Source organism: Bos indicus, chromosome 6, assembly GCF_029378745.1.
Source record: "Bos indicus isolate NIAB-ARS_2022 breed Sahiwal x Tharparkar chromosome 6, NIAB-ARS_B.indTharparkar_mat_pri_1.0, whole genome shotgun sequence".
Taxonomy (NCBI): Eukaryota; Metazoa; Chordata; class Mammalia; order Artiodactyla; family Bovidae; genus Bos; species Bos indicus.
Window position 1 is genome coordinate 64,685,845 of NC_091765.1, and position 17,421 is coordinate 64,703,265.

The following is a 17,421-nucleotide window of genomic DNA, read 5'->3' on the forward strand; positions in this document are numbered from 1 at the left end:
GATATATGCTGGCAAATCTGGGTTTAAATTATAAGCAGTTGCTAATGCTTTTCATTGGGCTTTTCTCAGGAAGTTTTTTTTTTTTTTTTCTCATTAAAAGCAATTTGACAACTCAACATAACAGGTAGGGCAAACAAATGACTCAGGTCTAGCAACAGAGGGCAGGAACCATTTCTGTAATCAAATGGAAATCTCAGTAGCATTATGAAAGTAAGGAGAGCATCTGCATTTGAATTTTGCCAAAAAGACAGATGCTCTTGGAACAGCCCCTTCCACTGCTGGTGGCTAAATCCCAGTAGGGTACTACTGTAATGCTATTCTGATTATATTTTATTATTTTACTCATAGGCATGTTTTACTCAGAATATTGCAACTTCAATGGACATTAAATGGCATGTGTTCACATTAGACTTTCACTGGCAGTTCCAGTCTATGTGAAATATTCTAGTCTAAGAAGAATTTGACCCCAGTCTTGCTGAAAACATTCCCCCTTTTAAATTTAGCTCTAATACTTTAACATACAAAGGTTTCCTGCCTGCCAATGCAGGAGATGCGAGTTTGATCCCTGGGTCAGGAAGATGCCCTGGAGAAGGAAATGGCAACTCACTCCAGTATTCTTGCCTGGGAAATTCCATGGACAGAAGAGCCTGGTGGGCTACAGTCCATGGGGTCACAAAGAGTTGCACACCACTAAGTGACTGAACACCAGCACAGAGGCCTCAGTTTTACATACATAAAAGAAAATTATTCAAACGGAAACCAACAGGATCCTATAAGGCCTTCTTGGGAACAGACTGCCTTCTCCCAACACACATACAACCCCAGGTCCCCTAGCTCTTGTTTTTAGAAAAGCTTTATCTTCTTCTGCCTTCCCTGAGTTACAAAGAGCAAATTTAATCAGAAAAGTGAGAAAAGGCAAAAATAAAGGAAAGCACTCAAGCAAGACAAAATAATAATAGTTTAGCCATAAAACAAAGTTCAGGACCCTTAGTTCCTCCTCAAAGGCCATAGATAATATATTGAGCCATGTCTTCAAGTTATTTTGCTGATACTAAAACCCCCATCTGGTAGAGGAGGTTAACTGCATGCTGAACACCAACACAAAGACCCCAGACCAGGTGCAACCAGAAGGCTGATGTCTGAGATTCCTGAATCATCCTGTTACCTCACCCCCAATCAGAGAACTGTGCATGAGCTGATCATGCACCCTACAACCCCTCCATCACATTGGTTTTAAAAAACACTTCCCCCAAAGCCATCAGAAAATTTGGGTCTTTTGAGCACAAGCTTTCCATTCTCCTTGCTTGGTACTCTGCAACCAACACTGTACTTTCCCTCACCACAACCTGGTGTCAGTAGACTGGCTTTGCTGCATGTCTGGTGAGAAGGCTCAAAGTGGTTTTGTAGAAAGCCTACAGTCACTAGACATAAGAAATTTCTTAACATTGTAAAACTATGTCAGAAACACTGAGAAAGAAGTTATATTTATCAAGGACTGTGCATGCATTCTCAAGCAGCAGGGGACCAGCTGAACAAGCTCCAAGGACAGGCGTGAGTTGCTGCTGCTATCTCAGATTCCAGAGGTGGGCACAGATCCCTACTATTGCCAAGGGTCCTGTAAGTGGGTGCTGGTCATGCCTCCTCTTGCCCAGGAGACTGCATGAACCATCAAACATCCTGAACACTCCCTATCAAAGGGATAATGACCAGCATATGCCAAGGAAAGAGATGGCTAACATCCAAAATAAAAGTAGCCCTCACATTAAAAAAAAAAAAAAATTAAACCCACATAAGCTACTCAGGGATATTCCTGACTGGAAAAGCCCTCCAAGACTATAGTAAAGAACTATTTTCCCTAAACTCACGAGTGAAAGCCACTCAGCCATGTCTGACTCTTTGTGACCGCATGGACTATACAATCCATGGAATTATCCAGGCCAGAATAATGGAATGGATAGCTTTTCCCTTTTGCAGGGGATCTTCTCAACCCAGGAATTGAATCAGGGTCTCCTGCATTGCAGGCTGATTCTTTACCAACTGAGCTATCAGGGAAGCACTAAACTCACAAAGTATGAGAAATAAAGGTAAAATAAGGAAGGAGATGAACCACTCCCAGCTAAAGGATCAAGAGAATTTCCCTGAAGGAACAAACAATTAAAAAGACATCTTCATACTAACAGACACTGAGTTCAAAAAAAGAATGTAAATACTGAGGGAATGAAGAAAAGCTATCAATAGAAATGCAGATTACTATAAAAAACTATAAACTATAAGGAGGAGCCAAGAAAAATTAGAAAATTATTTTGCCAAGTTAAAAGCTGGTATATGGGCAATGAAGCAGAATGAATCATGCAAAAGAAAGAAGATTATCCAGAAGGTAGAATAATGGAAATTACACAATCAGTATAGCAGACAGAAAGCCAAATGAAAAGTGAAAGCACTATAACAGACCTATGGGATAATATAATGTATGCCAATCTACAAAGAAATCCAGAAGGAGAATAAAAAGGGGATCGAAAATGTATTTAAAGAAATCACGGCTGAAAATTCCCCAAACCTAAAGAAGGAAAAGGATATCCAGACACAGAAAACACAAAGGATCCCAAGGAAGATGAAATCAAACAGACTTACAAGACAGATTAAAAAAAAAAAAAGTCAAAAGTTCTAAAGGCAGCAAGAGAAAAACAGAGTCAATTGCAAGGAAATCTCCCTAAGGTTATCAGCTGAATTCTCTACAGAAACAGTGACGGCCAGAAGGGAGTGGAAAAATTTATTCAAGGTCTTGAAACATTCTGTGGTCTAGAATATTCTACACAGCAAGACTATCATTTAGAATAGGAAAAGAAATAAACACTTTCTCAGACAAGCAAAAGTCAAAAGAATATAACAATAGTAAACCTACACTAATAGGAATATTGAAAGTGAAAGTGAAGTCGCTCAGTTGTGTCTGACTCTTTGCGACCCCATGGACTGTAGCCTACCAGGCTCCTCTGTCCATGGGATTTTCCAGGCAACAGTACTGGAGTGGATTGCCATTTCCTTCTCCAGGGGATCTTCCCAACCCAGGGACTGAACCCAGGTCTCCTGCACTGTAGACAGATGCTTTACTGTCTGAGCCACCAGGGAATATTGAAAGGTCTTCTCTAAATAGAAAAGAAGCAAGAAGATATGGGAAACAGGAAATCACAGTTGTAAAGTAAATCACTTAAACAAGCCAGTATTCAGATCAAAAGGAAAAAAAGACTATATAAGAAAGCAATGAAACACAAAGAAAGAGCATAAATATTATCATAAAGATGTAAAAAAGGATATTAAAATAATGAAATGTGGATGAGAAAGATTCACAAAAACCAAAAAGAATAGAACACAAGCTTAAAATAAAAGGAAACCTCCAAACCACACACACACACACAAAAGGAAAAAAAAAAGGCAGAGAAACAACTGGAAAACAAGGTTTAAAATGGTAATACATACATATGTATCAATAATTACTTTAAATGACTGAATACTACAATCAAAAGACATAGAGTGGTAGGTAGAATTTTTTTTAAAAGTCTATAATATGCTGGCTCCAATGGACCCACACACACAGATTAAAAGTGATGGGATAGAAAAATATATTTCATGTGAACAGAAAGGACAGGAAAGTGGGAGTTGCAATACTTACCAGAAAAAAATACACTTTAAAACAAAGGCCATGAAAAATATAATGAAGGATACTAATAATAAAAAGGATCAGTAAAAGAGGAGGCTTTACAGTCATCAATATATATGCATCTAATGTGTGTGTGACTGTTTTAATCACTCAGTTGTGTCTGACTCTTTGTGACCCCACTGACTATAGCCCACTAGACTCCTCTGTCCATGGAATACTCTAGGCAAGAATACTGGAGTGGGTTGCAATTTCCTTCTCCAAGGGCTCTTCCCTACCTAGGGATTGGAACTGGGTCTCCTACATTGCCAGCAGATTCCTTACCATCTGTGACACCAGGGAAGCCTAATGTAAGAGCACACAAATACATAAAATAAATACTAACAAACAAAAAGGGAGAAATTGATGGGAATACAGTAAGAGTAGAAGACTTTAATAACCTACTCACATCAATGGACAGATATTCAAGACAGAGAAATAAGGCAATCAGTTCAGTTCAGTCATTCAGTCGTGTTCAACTCTTTGCAACCCCATGGACTGCAGCACGCTAGGCTTCCCCATCCATCACAAACTCCCAAAGCTTGCTCAAACTCATGTCCATCAAATGGGTGATGCCATCCAACCATCTCATCCTCTGCCATCCCCCTTATCCTCCTGCCTTCAATCTTTCCCAATATCAGGGTCTTTTCCAATGAGTCACTTCTTCACATCACATGGCCAAACTATTGGCGTTTCAGCTTCAGCATCAGTCCTTCCAATGAATATTCAGGACTGATTTCCTTTAGGATGGACTGGTTGGATCTCCTTGCAGTCCAAGGGACTCTCAATAGTCTTCTTCAACACCACAGTTCAAAAACATCAATTCTTTAGCACTCAGCTTTCTTTATAGTCCAAGTCTCACATCCATACATGACTACTGGAAAAATCATAGCTTTGACTAGACGGATCTTTGTTGGCAAAGTAATGTCTCTGCTTTTTAACATGCTGTATAGGTTGGTCATAGGTATTATTCCAAGAACAAGCATCTTTTAATTTCATGGTGATTTTGGAGCCCCCCAAAATAAAGTCAGTCACTGTTTCCATTGTTTCCCATGTCATAGGTTTTATTCCAAGAACAAGCATCTTTTAATTTCATGGTGATTTTGGAGCCTCCCAAAATAAAGTCAGTCACTGTTTCCATTGTTTCCCATGAAGTGATGGGACTGGATGCCATGATCTTAGTTTTCTGAATGTTGAATTTTCAGTCAACTTTTAAACTCTCATCTTTCACTTCCATCAAGAGGCTCTTTAGTTCTTTTTTGCTTTCTGCCATAAGAATTGTGTCATCTGCATATCTGAGGTTGTTGATATTTCTCCTGACAATCTTGATCCCAGCTTGTGCTGGATACAGCAGTAGAGATCTTAAATGATACAATCTTAAGTGAGACTTAAGATATTTTCAGGACATACAAAAAACAGAATACATATTATTTTCAAGTGCACATAGAACATTATCTAGGACTGACCACATACTAGGACACAAAACTAACCTCAACTAATTAAAGAGTACAGAAATTACTTCAAGTATCTTCTCTGACTTAAGCTAGAAATCTACCACAGAAAAATAAATGAGAAAAAAATGATTATATGGAGACTAAACAACATGTACTAAAAACCCAATAAGAACAAGAAAATCATAAAGTAAATTAAAAAAAAAATAACTTAAGACAAATGACAATGAACATGCAACCATACCAAATCTATGAGAAACAGCAAAAATCAGTTCTTAGAAATCCACAGCCTTCCAAGAAAGATGGAAGATCCACTGCATGCATGCATGCTAAGTCACTTCAGTTGTGTTCAACTCTTTTTGACCCTATGGACCATAGCCCACCAGTCACTGCTGTCCATGGGATTCTCCAGGCAAAAACACTGCAGTGAGTTGCCATTTTCTCCTCAAGGGGATCTTCCTGACCCATGGATTGAATACACATTTCCTGCATACAGGATAATTCTTTATCACTGAGCCTTCTGGGGAGCCTAGCTTCACAGATGAGTTCTACTAAATATACAAAGAAGAAATTATATGGATCCTTCTCAAAGTCTTCCAAAATACTGAAGAGGAGGGAAGACTCCCAAAGACATAAACCAGACATCAGATCAGATCAGTCGCTCAGTCATGTCCGACTCTTTGCGACTCCATGAATCACAGCACGCCAGGTCTCCCTGTCCTTTACCAATCCCGGAGTTCACTCAGACTCACGTCCATCGAGTCAGTGATGCCATCCAGCCATCTCATCCTCTGCTGTCCCCTTCTGCTCCTGCTCCCAATCCCTACCAGCATCAGAGTCTTTTCCAATGAGTCAACTCTTCGCATGAGGTGGCCAAAGTACTGGAGTTTCAGCTTTAGCATCATCCCTTCCAAAGAAATCCCAGGGCTGATGTCCTTCAGAACGGACTGGTTGGATCTCCTTGCAGTCCAAGGGACTCTCGAGAGTCTTCTCCAACACCACAGTTCAAAAGCATCAATTCTTCGATGCTCAGCCTTCTTCACAGTCCAACTCTCACATCCATACATGACCACAGGAAAAACCATAGCCTTGACTAGACGAACCTTTATTGGCAAAGTAATGTCTCTGCTTTTGAATATGCTATCTAGGTTTGTCATAACTTTCCTTCCAAGGAGTAAGTGTCTTTTAATTTCATGGCTGCAGTCACCATCTGTAGTGATTTTGGAGCCCAGAAAAATAAAGTCTGACACTGTTTCCACTGTTTCCCCATCTATTTCCCATGAAGTGGTGGGACCGGATGCCATGATCTTCATTTTCTGAATGTTGAGCTTTAAGCCAACTTTTTCACTCTCCACTTTCACTTTCATCAAGAGGCTTTTGAGTTCCTCTTCACTTTCTGCCATAAGGGTGGTGCCATCTGCATATCTGAGGTTATTGATAATTCTCCCAGCAATCTTGATTCCAGCCTGTGTTTCTTCCAGTCCAGCGTTTCTCATGATGTACTCTGTATATAAGTTAAATAAACAAGGTGACAATATACAGCCTTGACGGACTCCTTTTCCTCTTTGGAACCAGTCTGTTGTTCCATGTCCAGTTCTAACTGTTGCTTCCTGACCTGCATACAAATTTCTCAAGAGGCAGATCAGGTGTTCTGGTATTCCCATCTCTTTCAGAATTTTCCACAGTTTATTGTGATCCACACAGTCAAAGGCTTTGGCATAGTCAATAAAGCCGAAATAGATGTTTTTCTGGAACTCTCTTGCTGCTACCATGATCTAGCAGATGTTGGCAATTTGACCTCTGGTTCCTCTGCCTTTTCTAAAACCAGCTTGAACATCAGGAAGTTCACAGTTCACATATACCACCAAAAAAGAAAATTAAAGGCCAATATTTTTGAATATAGATGTAAAAATTCTCAGTAAAATGTTTGCAAACTAAATCTAACAACACATAAAAAAGATTACACACCATGTCCAAGTGGGATTCATTCAAAGTTAATAAGGATAGTTCAACAGAAATCAACGTAATATACATCAACACAAGTCAAAAACCACATGATCATCTCAATAGGAAAAAGGCATTCCACAAAAGTCAACATCCATTCATGATAATAACTCTTTTCAAGTTGGTATAGAGTAAACATATCTTAGTATGATAAAAGCCATATATAACAAATCCACAGCTAGTATAATACTCAATGTTGAAAAGCTGAAAGCCTTCTCACTAAAATCTGGAACAAGACAAAGATGACTATTCCCACAACTTCTATTCAACATAGTATTGGAAGTCTTAGCCACAGCAATTAGGCATGTAAAAGAAATAAAATGTATCCAAAATGAAAGGAAGGGGTATAATTATTACTATATGCAGATAATAGTATATATAAAATATACATATATATAGGATTAAAATATGTGATACTACATATAAAAAATCCTAAGGAATCTACACAAAACGTATAAGAACAGATTAAACCAATTCAATAAAGTAGCAGGCTACAATATTAATGTTAGGAAACCAGTTGTATTTCTTTACCTTAAGAGAGAAATACCAGAAAATGAATATTAAAAACAAGTACTTTTTAAAACCACACCAAAAATAAAATACTCAGAGAAATCTGATCAAGGAGGTGAATGAATTACATGCTGAGAGATATAAAACATGAAGAAAGAAAACTAAAGATGATTCAAAGAAATGGAAAGATATCCCATGCTCTTGGATTAAAAAATAATAATAATGTGAAAATGGCAATACTATAATTTACAGATTTAATGTTGTCCCTCTCAAATTACCCAGGACATTTTTCACAGAACTAGAACAAATAATCCAAAAAATTCATATATGTTGCCAAAGCAATACAAAGAAAAAAGAACAAAGCAGGAGGCATAACACTCCCATACTTAAGCCAACAATACAAAGCTGCACTAACAAAGCTACACTAATCAAAATAGCAGTATTGGTTAAAAAAAAAAAAAACAAAAAAAACCAGACACAGACATTGGGATCAATGGCATAAAACAGGAAGCCTGGAAATAAACCCACACACCTATTCTCAATTAGTCTTCAATGAAAGAAGCAAGGATATAAAATGGGAAAAGAACCTCCACAAGTAGTGGTGGGAAAGTTGGACAGTTGCAGGTAAATCAATGAAGTTAGAACATACTCTTATACCATGCACAAAAATAAACTCAAAATGGCTTAAAGACTTAATATAAGACATGACCATAGAACACCTACATAGGCACAATATCCTGTGACATAATTGTACCAATGTCTTTGTTCACTCGACCAAGGAAATAGAAATAAAAATAAACAAATGGGACCTAATCAAACTTATAAGCTTTTGTACCTTAAAGGAAATCCTGAAGAAAACAAACAAAAAAAAAATGGGATAAAATATTTGCAATCAATGTGACCAACAAGGACTTAATCTCCAAAATAAACAAACAGCTCATACAACTAAAAGCAACAACAAAATAAACAGCCTAATTGACAAATGGGAAGAAGATATAAATAGACATTTCTGCAAAGAAGATATGCATATGGCCAATAGGCACTAGAAAAGATGCTCAACATTATAAATTGCTAGAGAAATGCAAATCAAAACTACAATGAATTACCACCTTACACCTGTCAGAAAGCCACCACTAAAATGTCTACAAATAAATGCTAGAGAGAGTACAGAGAAAAGGGAACCCCCCTACACTGTTGGTGGGAATGTATAATAAGTTGTAAAACAGTATGGAAGATCCTCAAAAAACTAAAAACAGAATTACCATATAATCCAGGTCATGGGCATACATCCAGACGTAACTGTAATTCAAAAAGATACATGCACCCCTGTATTCATGAAAACACTATTCACAATAGCCAAGACATGGAAAAAATCTAAATGCTCATTGACAGATGAATGGATAAAGATATGGTACTTATGTACAATAGAATACTGCTGCTACTGCTAAGTCACTTCAGTCGTGTCCGACTCTGTGCGACCCCATAGACAGCAGCCCACCAAGCTCTCCCGTCCCTGGGATTTTCCAGGCAAGAACACTGGAGTGGGTTGCCATTTCCTTCTCCAATGCATGAAAGTGAAAAGGGAAAGTGAAGTCACTCAGTCATGTCCAACCCTCAGCGACCCCATGCACTGCAGCCTTCCAGGCTCCTCTGTCCATGGGATTTTCCAGGCAAGAGTACTGGAATGGGGTGCCATTGCCTTCTCCACAATGGAATACTACCTAGCCATAAAAAAGAATGAAATCACACCATTTGCAGCAATGTGGAAGGACCTAGAGATTACCATACTAAGTAAGCAAGAGAAAGATAAATTCCATATGATATCACTTATATGTGGAATGTAAAATATGGCACAAATAAACATATCTGTGACACAGAAACACATTCAAGACATAGGAAAAAGACTTCTCATTGCCAAGGAAGAGGGAGGATGAGGAATGCACTGGGAGTCTGTGATTTGTAGATGCATAATATTATATGGTCAACACTGAAATCAGATTGATTATATTCTTTGCAGCCAAAGATGGAGAAGCTCTATACAGTCAGCAAAAACAAGACAAGGAGCTGACTATGGCTGAGACCATGAACTCCTTATTGCCAAATTCAGATTAAATTGAAGAAAGTAGGGAAAACCACTAGACCATTCAGGTATGACCTAAATCAAATCCCTTATGATTATACAGTGGAAGTGAGAAATAGATTTAAGGGCTTAGATCTGATAGATAGAGTGCCTGATGAACTATGGAATGAGGTTCATGACATTGTACAGGAGACAGGGATCAAGACCATCCCCAATGGAAAAGAAATGAAAAAAGTAAAATGGCTGTCTAGGGTGGCCTTACAAATAGCTGTGAAAAGAAGAGAAGCAAAAAGCAAAGGAGAAAAGGAAAGATATAAGCATCTGAATGCAGAGTTCCAAAGAATAGCAAGAAGAGATAAGAAAGCCTTCTTCAGCGATCAATGCAAAGAAATAGAGGAAAACAACAGAATTGGAAAGACTAGAGATCTCTTCAAGGAAATCAGAGATACCAAAGGAACATTTCATGTAAAGATGGGCTCGATAAAGGACAGAAATGGTATGGACCTAACAGAAGCAGAAGATATTAAGAAGAGGTGGCAAGAATACACAGAAGTACTGTACAAAAAAGAGCTTCACAACCCAGATAATCACGGTGGTGTAATCACTGACCTAGAGCCAGATATCCTGGAATGTGAAGTCAAGTGGGCCTTAGAAAGCATCACTACGAACAAAGCTAGTGGAGGTGATGAAATTCCAGTTGAGCTGTTCCAAATCCTGAAAGATGATGCTGTGAAAGTGCTGCACTCAATATGCCAGCAAATTTGGAAAACTCAACAGTGGCCACAGGACTGGAAAAGGTCAGTTTTCATTCCAATCCCAAAGAAAGGCAATGCCAAAGAATGCTAAAACTACTGCACAATTGCACTCATCTCACACGCTAGTAAAGCAATGCTCAAAATTCTCTAAGCCAGGCTTCAGCAATATATGAACTGTGAAATTCCTGATGTTCAAGCTGGTTTTAGAAAAGGCAGAGGAACCAGAGATCAAATTGCCAACATCTGCTGGATCATGGTAGCAGCAAGAGAGTTCCAGAAAAACATCTATTTCGGCTTTATTGACTATGCCAAAGCCTTTGACTGTGTGGATCACAGTAAACTGTGGAAAATTCTGAAAGAGATGGGAATACCAGATCACCTGATCTGCCTCTTGAGAAATTTGTATGCAGGTCAGGAAGCAACAGTTAGAACTGGACATGGAACAACAGACTGGTTCCAAATAGGAAAAGGAGTCCGTTAAGGCTGTATACTGTCACCCTGTTTATTTAACTTATATGCAGAGTACATCATGAGAAACGCTGGACTGGAAGAAACACAGGCTGGAATCAAGATTGCTGGGAGAATTATCAATAACCTCAGATATGCAGATGACACCACCCTTATGGCAGAAAGTGAAGAGGAACTCAAAAGCCTCTTGATGAAAGTGAAAGTGGAGAGTGAAAAAGTTGGCTTAAAGCTCAACATTCAGAAAACGAAGATCATGGCATCTGGTCCCATCACTTCATGGGAAATAGATGGGGAAACAGTGGAAACAGTGTCAGACTTTATTTTTCTGGGCTCCAAAATCACTACAGATGGTGACTGCAGCCATGAAATTAAAAGACACTTACTCCTTGGAAGGAAAGTTATGACAAACCTAGATAGCATATTGAAAAGCAGAGATTACTTTGCCAACAAAGGTCCATCCAATCAAGGCTATGGTTTTTCCTGTGGTCATGTATGGATGTGAGAGTTGGACTGTGAAGAAGGCTGAGCATCGAAGAATTGATGCTTTTGAACTGTGGTGTTGGAGAAGACTCTTGAGAGTCCCTTGGACTGCAAGGAGATCCAACCAGTCCATTCTGAAGGAGATCAGCCCTGGGATTTCTTTGGAAGGAATGATGCTGACGCTGAAACTCCAGTACTTTGGCCACCTCATGTGAAGAGGTGACTCATTGGAAAAGACTCTGATGCTGGGAGGGATTGGGGCAGGAGGAGAAGGGGATGACAGAGGATGAGATGGCTGGATGGCATCACTGACTCAATGGACGTGAGTCTGAGTGAACTCTGGGAGTTGGTGAAGGACAGGGAGGCCTGGCATGCTGCGATTCATGGGGTCGCAAAGAGTCAGACACGACTAAACTGAACTGAAATCACTACAGATGGTCACAGCAGCCATGAAATTAAAAGATGTTTACTCCTTGGAATAAAAGTTATGACCAACCTAGATAGCATATGGAAAAGCCTAGATTACTTTGCCACAAAGGTCCATGTAGTCAAGGCTATGGTTTTTCCAGTGGTCAGGTATGGATGTGAGAGTTGGACTGTGAAGAAAGCTGAGCACCGAAGATTGATGCTTTTGAACTGTGGTGTTGGAGAAGACTCTTGAGAGTCCCTTGGACAGCACGCAGATCCAACCAGTCCATCCTAAAGGAAATCAGTCCTGAATATTCATTGGAAGGACTGATGCTGGAGCTGAAACGCCAATACTTTGTGCACCTGATGTGAAGAAGTAACTCATTGGAAAAGACCCTGGTGCTGAGAAAGACTGAAGGTGGGAGGAGAAGGGGATGACAGAGAATGGTTGGATGGCATGACTGACTCAGTGGGTATGGGTTTGAGTAAGCTCAGGATTTTGTGATGGACAGGGAAGCCTAGCATGGTGCAGTCCATGGAGTTGCAAAGAGTTGGACATGACTGAGCGACTGAACTGAACTCTATAGTACAGAGAACTATATATCCAAACTCCTGGGATAAACTATAATGGAAAAGAAATTAAAAAAGAGTGTGTGTGTGTATGTGTGTGTGTATATGTATATACGTTTATCTGAATCACTTTGTTATACAGCAGAAATTCTAACAACATTATAAATCAACTATATGAATAAGAAAATATGGTACTACACACTTTGTTAATGTTATCCTGTAATGATTAATTTATTTTGAAAGATAGCTCTCATCCCTATTTTTTTTCTCTCTAAATTTCTCTCTACTCTCAGTGTTTGTATAATAAACAAACCACACAATCAAAAAGTACTACAAGAGACCCTGAAGCATTTCTAATTACAAAAACATTTACTATGTTCATCCTGAATGCAATATTATTTAACCCCAGCCAGCCTTTATTTAACATTATCAGTTAAGTGTTTCATACCTTCTACTAGTCTACAATAGTAGTTCAGTCAGTTATTAAACATATACTGAGTCAGCCCTTAAAATGTTATACATAAACATTTCAGAAGAATTATTGCCAAACAGAAGGTAAAAATCTGTCCCTCCTTGTTTTATGTCTAAATAACATATGCTTTTTCCTTTAGTAAATGTTAATATTTACTGAGAGTTACTGATCATGAACCATGTGCCACACAACAAATACAAGTGAATCAGTTGAAGGTTACAGTACCTGAAATATCATTTATTCCAAATTCATAGATTAAAAGCAAATATGGAAATACTATTTCTGTTGGGATTTATATTAGTTATCTATTAGATAGATTACCCCAAATCTATTAATCCACATAATAGATTTATTATTCCAAAAAAACAGTGGCTTAAAACTACAAACAATTATTATCTCATAGTTTTCCTGGGTTAGTCATCTGTGTACAGGTTAGTTCTGTCTTAAGGGCTTTCATATGAAGGCAATATGAGGAGTGAAGTCTTATTTAAAGTTCACCTACAAGCAGAATTGTTGGTAGAACTTAGATCCTCCTGGGTGCCAGCCAGCAACATCCATTCCTTGACATGTGCACTTTCCATGGAGCATCTCACATGTGAACTCTTCCATCAGAGAAAGTGAGAGAAGGGAGAACAAGACAGAAGTCAGTACTTTGAAACCTAATCCCTGAAATAACATCCCATCACTTGCTGTGTTCACTGGAAGTGAATGAAGTGAATCACTAGACTCAGCCCACACACAAGGCAGAGAGGATTTACAAGCATTTGAAAACAGGACCATCTTAAATGTTGTCTATCACAGAATTGCAACAGAGACAAGACTAGCACTGGGTGAAACTCTGAGTTTCATTTTATGAACACTTTTAGATTAAGAGGTTGTAAATTTTTGTCAACTTCTATATTAACGGGAAACATTTAGAAAATTAGGATTACAGCCAGTTTTATATTTTACCACAATTTCAAATATAGGAAACAGGGCCTTCTTAATGCTTTTCCTCTTGATTAGAAACATAATTATTTGGGCTCCAGTGATTTCCCACAACTACATGTTTCATGTAATTGCTTTATAATTACATAAAAGTAGTAAAATCTAATAGAAATAGAGCCAGAACTACAGATGGTGAGTAAAACTGAAATTAATATTTTATAGCTACTTTGTAGATTCTCATCTGTTTGGTCTCTTTAGTATTGTTAATTTGTTGACTTTGCTTATTATTTGAATTTTAAAGTAAAAATTTATGCTATAGTAAGTAGGTTCTACTAAATTTTCAAGTTGTTTTCCTGAACTCAGACAGTATTTTAGAGTTCTTTTTACTGATAGTAGGATATCTAATATCTGTTTACACATAGAAAACAAAATTGTATTTATAGCTATATGAACAAACTCCAAATCTTGCAGCATTTGGGAAAAACATAACTCCTATGGCCCTGTCAAAGCCCCTCATGTCATCCTGGTTCACATTATTACTCTTTTTATGAACCTATATGTGGTCCTATAACTTTAACAATTATAATAATATAATTCATATAATAACATATGAATATTTCTAATACATAATATTGTTTGTATTTTAGGTGAAAAGTTTTACCTTGTTAGTGCTATTAAAAGTTAATGAATTCTTCCCCAAACTATAAAAAATCTGCATTTTTAGAAGTTTCTACTTTTGTGAAGTTTTCTAAAACTTAACAGCCTTAATTTGTTAAACTATTTTTATACATTCAAGTCTTTGGATTTGGATAACATACTTTTTTTTTTTTTTTTTGGTCCTTAGCACATGAATGAAGAGTACAAAAATTTGCTGAGATTACAAAGTTCATACACAGAACAGGCCAGGAACAAGGGCTGGAAAGGATCAGAGAATGACTTAATGTATTGAATATGACAAGTTTATTGGACAGTAAAGTGGAGATACTGGATAGGATATTGAATATGAACATGAATTTAAGGAAAATAAATATAGGCAATTATCACCATGCAAATAAATATAGCGATTAGACCTGAGAGAAGAATTTTTAGTATTACTACATGTATACAGAAAACTAAGATCATGGCATCTGGTCCCATCACTTCATGGGAAATAGATGGGGAAATAGTGGAAACAGTGTCAGACTATTTTGGGGGGCTCCAAAATCACTGCAGATGGTGATTGCAGCCATGAAATTAAAAGACGCTTACTCTTTGGAAGGAAATTTATGACCAACCTGCTGCTGCTGCTGCTGCTAAGTCGCTTCAGTCGTGTCCTACTCTGTGCGACCCCATAGACGGCAGCCCACCAGGCTTCCCTGTCCCTGGGATTTTCCAGGCAAGAACACTGGAGTGGGTTGCCATTTCCTTCTCCAATGCATGAAAGTGAAAGTGAAAGTAAAGTCGCTCAGTCGTAACTGACTCTTACCGACCCCATGGACTGCAGCCTACCAGGCTCCTCCACCCATGGGATTTTCCAGGCAAAAGTACTGGAGTGGGGTGCCATTGCCTTCTCCTATGACCAACCTAGATAACATATTAAAAAGCAGAGACATTACTTTTCCAACAAAGGTCCGTCTAGTCAAGGCTATGGTTTTTCCAGTGGTCATGTATGGATGTGAGAGTTGGACTGTGAAGAAAGCTGAGCACCGAAGAATTGATGCTTTTGAACCGTGGTGTTGGAGAAGACTCTTGAGAGTCCCTTGGACTGCATGGAGATCCCCATTCTAAAGGAAATCCTTCTTGGGTGTTCATTGGAAGGACTGATTCTAAAGCTGAAACTCCAGTACTTTGGCTACCTGATGCGAAGAGTTGACTCATTGGAAATGACTCTGATGCTGGTGAGAGAGTCAGTTCCTAGGCAGGTTGATAGGGAGTCTAGGGGTCCCCAAGGAGAGAGGGGTCTGGAATTCTCAAGGAGGAAGAAAGGACAAACTTTTTTTCTTTCTCCACATTCCTTAGGATTATATACCAATAATGTATCCTGCCTAAGGACAGTCTTTGGATTCAACCTTCTGTTATCTTAAAATGTTAATTATGGGAGTAGACCTGGTCTTTACAAGGATGTATCTTGCCTGAGGACAGTGTTATCTTAAAATGTAAATTATGGGAGTAGGTCTGATGAGGTCTTTACAACCTCCAGACATTCTTTGGATTATATAACCTCATTGTTAACACTAGCAAGCGGGTACTCTTTCTACCCCCTTCTGATGCCTATGTCAGAAGCTTTCTCTATCTCCTTTATACTTCAATAAAACTTTATTACACAAAAGCTCTGAGCGATCAAGCCTCGTCTCTGGCCCCAAATCGAATTCTTCTCCTCTGGGGGCCAAGAATCCCGGTGTATTCGCGTGATTCAACAACAACCTTTCACTGGGAGGGATTGGGGGCAGGAGGAGAAGGGGACAACAGAGGATGAGACAGCTGGATGGCATCACAGACTCAATGGACATGAGTTTGAGTGAACTCCAGGTGTTGGTGATGGACAGGGAGGCCTGGAGTGCTGCGATTCATGGGGTCGCAAAGAGTCGGACACAACTGAGCGACTGAACTGAACTGAACATGTATACAAGTCAGCAAAGGGTTCACTGCCTGATGCACATAGAAGCCAGTACTATAGCACTGGCTTTTAAGAAAAGAAAAGGCTTATTGAAAAACTGACTGACAAGAAGACAGAAGGCAAGGCTCAAGTCCATCTCCATGGTGATGAGTTATAAGTGGATATTTAAGGGTTAGAGTTTTGAAGTGGTGAAAAAAGGAGACAATAGTTGGTTACAAAATTCAAGGAAGTGCTGTGAAGTCCTTATACATAGATACAGATAGGTTTCATGCTTCTTCAAGAATCATATGTGCAAATTTAGGGTGTTGGTATTAAACATGTGGGGGAATGGGGCTGTGACAACAGAAGGTCACCTATGGACAAGCAAGTATATTCTGCAAAGACTTGATTTTCACACATTGGTTCCATTACCAGTTTTAGCAAGTTGGAGGGGTTTTTAACCAGCTGTTTCCTTATTTGCTGTTCTGTAAGACAAGCTCAAGAATTTCTGAAAGTCACTACTTTCTGTTAACACTATGAAACATGGTTTCAACATGGGTTTTTTAATCCTATGAGAATGGTGTCACATTAAAGATGGAGAACAAACAACACAACTAAGAGATAAGATTAACATTGTTAGAGGACTGAGAGTAGCATCGGAGAAGACAAGCTAAGGATGTGCTTCAAGAATGAGCAATTGTGGGACTTGCCTGGGGGTCCAGAGGTTAAGAATCTGCCTGACAATACAGGGAACACAGGTTCAATCCCTGATACAGCAAGATTTCACATGCCTCAGGTCAACTAAGCCCCTGCACCACAATACTGAGCCTATGCTCCAGAGGCCACAAGTTACAACTACTGAGCCTGTGTGCTGCAACTACTGAAGCCTGTGCACCCCAGAGCTCATGCTCTGCAATCAGAAGCCTGTGCACTCCAACTAGAGAGCAGCCCCTGCTTGCTGCAACAAGAGAAAGTTCACCCACAACAACCAAGACCCAGTGTAATCATAAACACATAGATTAAAAAAAAA

The 17,421-nt window shown here is 38.8% G+C and overlaps 1 long non-coding RNA gene across 2 annotated transcripts in view; it reads right to left on the reverse strand.

The window, feature by feature from the left end:
• LOC139183630 (uncharacterized) overlaps positions 1-17,421 on the reverse strand; it is a 218,954-nt gene that overhangs the window by 158,476 nt on the left and 43,057 nt on the right. Inside the window, exon 1 of one of the 2 annotated variants that reach the window (XR_011567183.1) lies at positions 13,392-13,494. The exons of the other annotated variant lie outside the window; for it this stretch is intronic. This is a non-coding gene — a long non-coding RNA (uncharacterized lncRNA). Of the gene's footprint in view, positions 1-13,391; positions 13,495-17,421 lie in introns of those variants that run through there. 2 annotated transcript variants of the gene reach the window in all.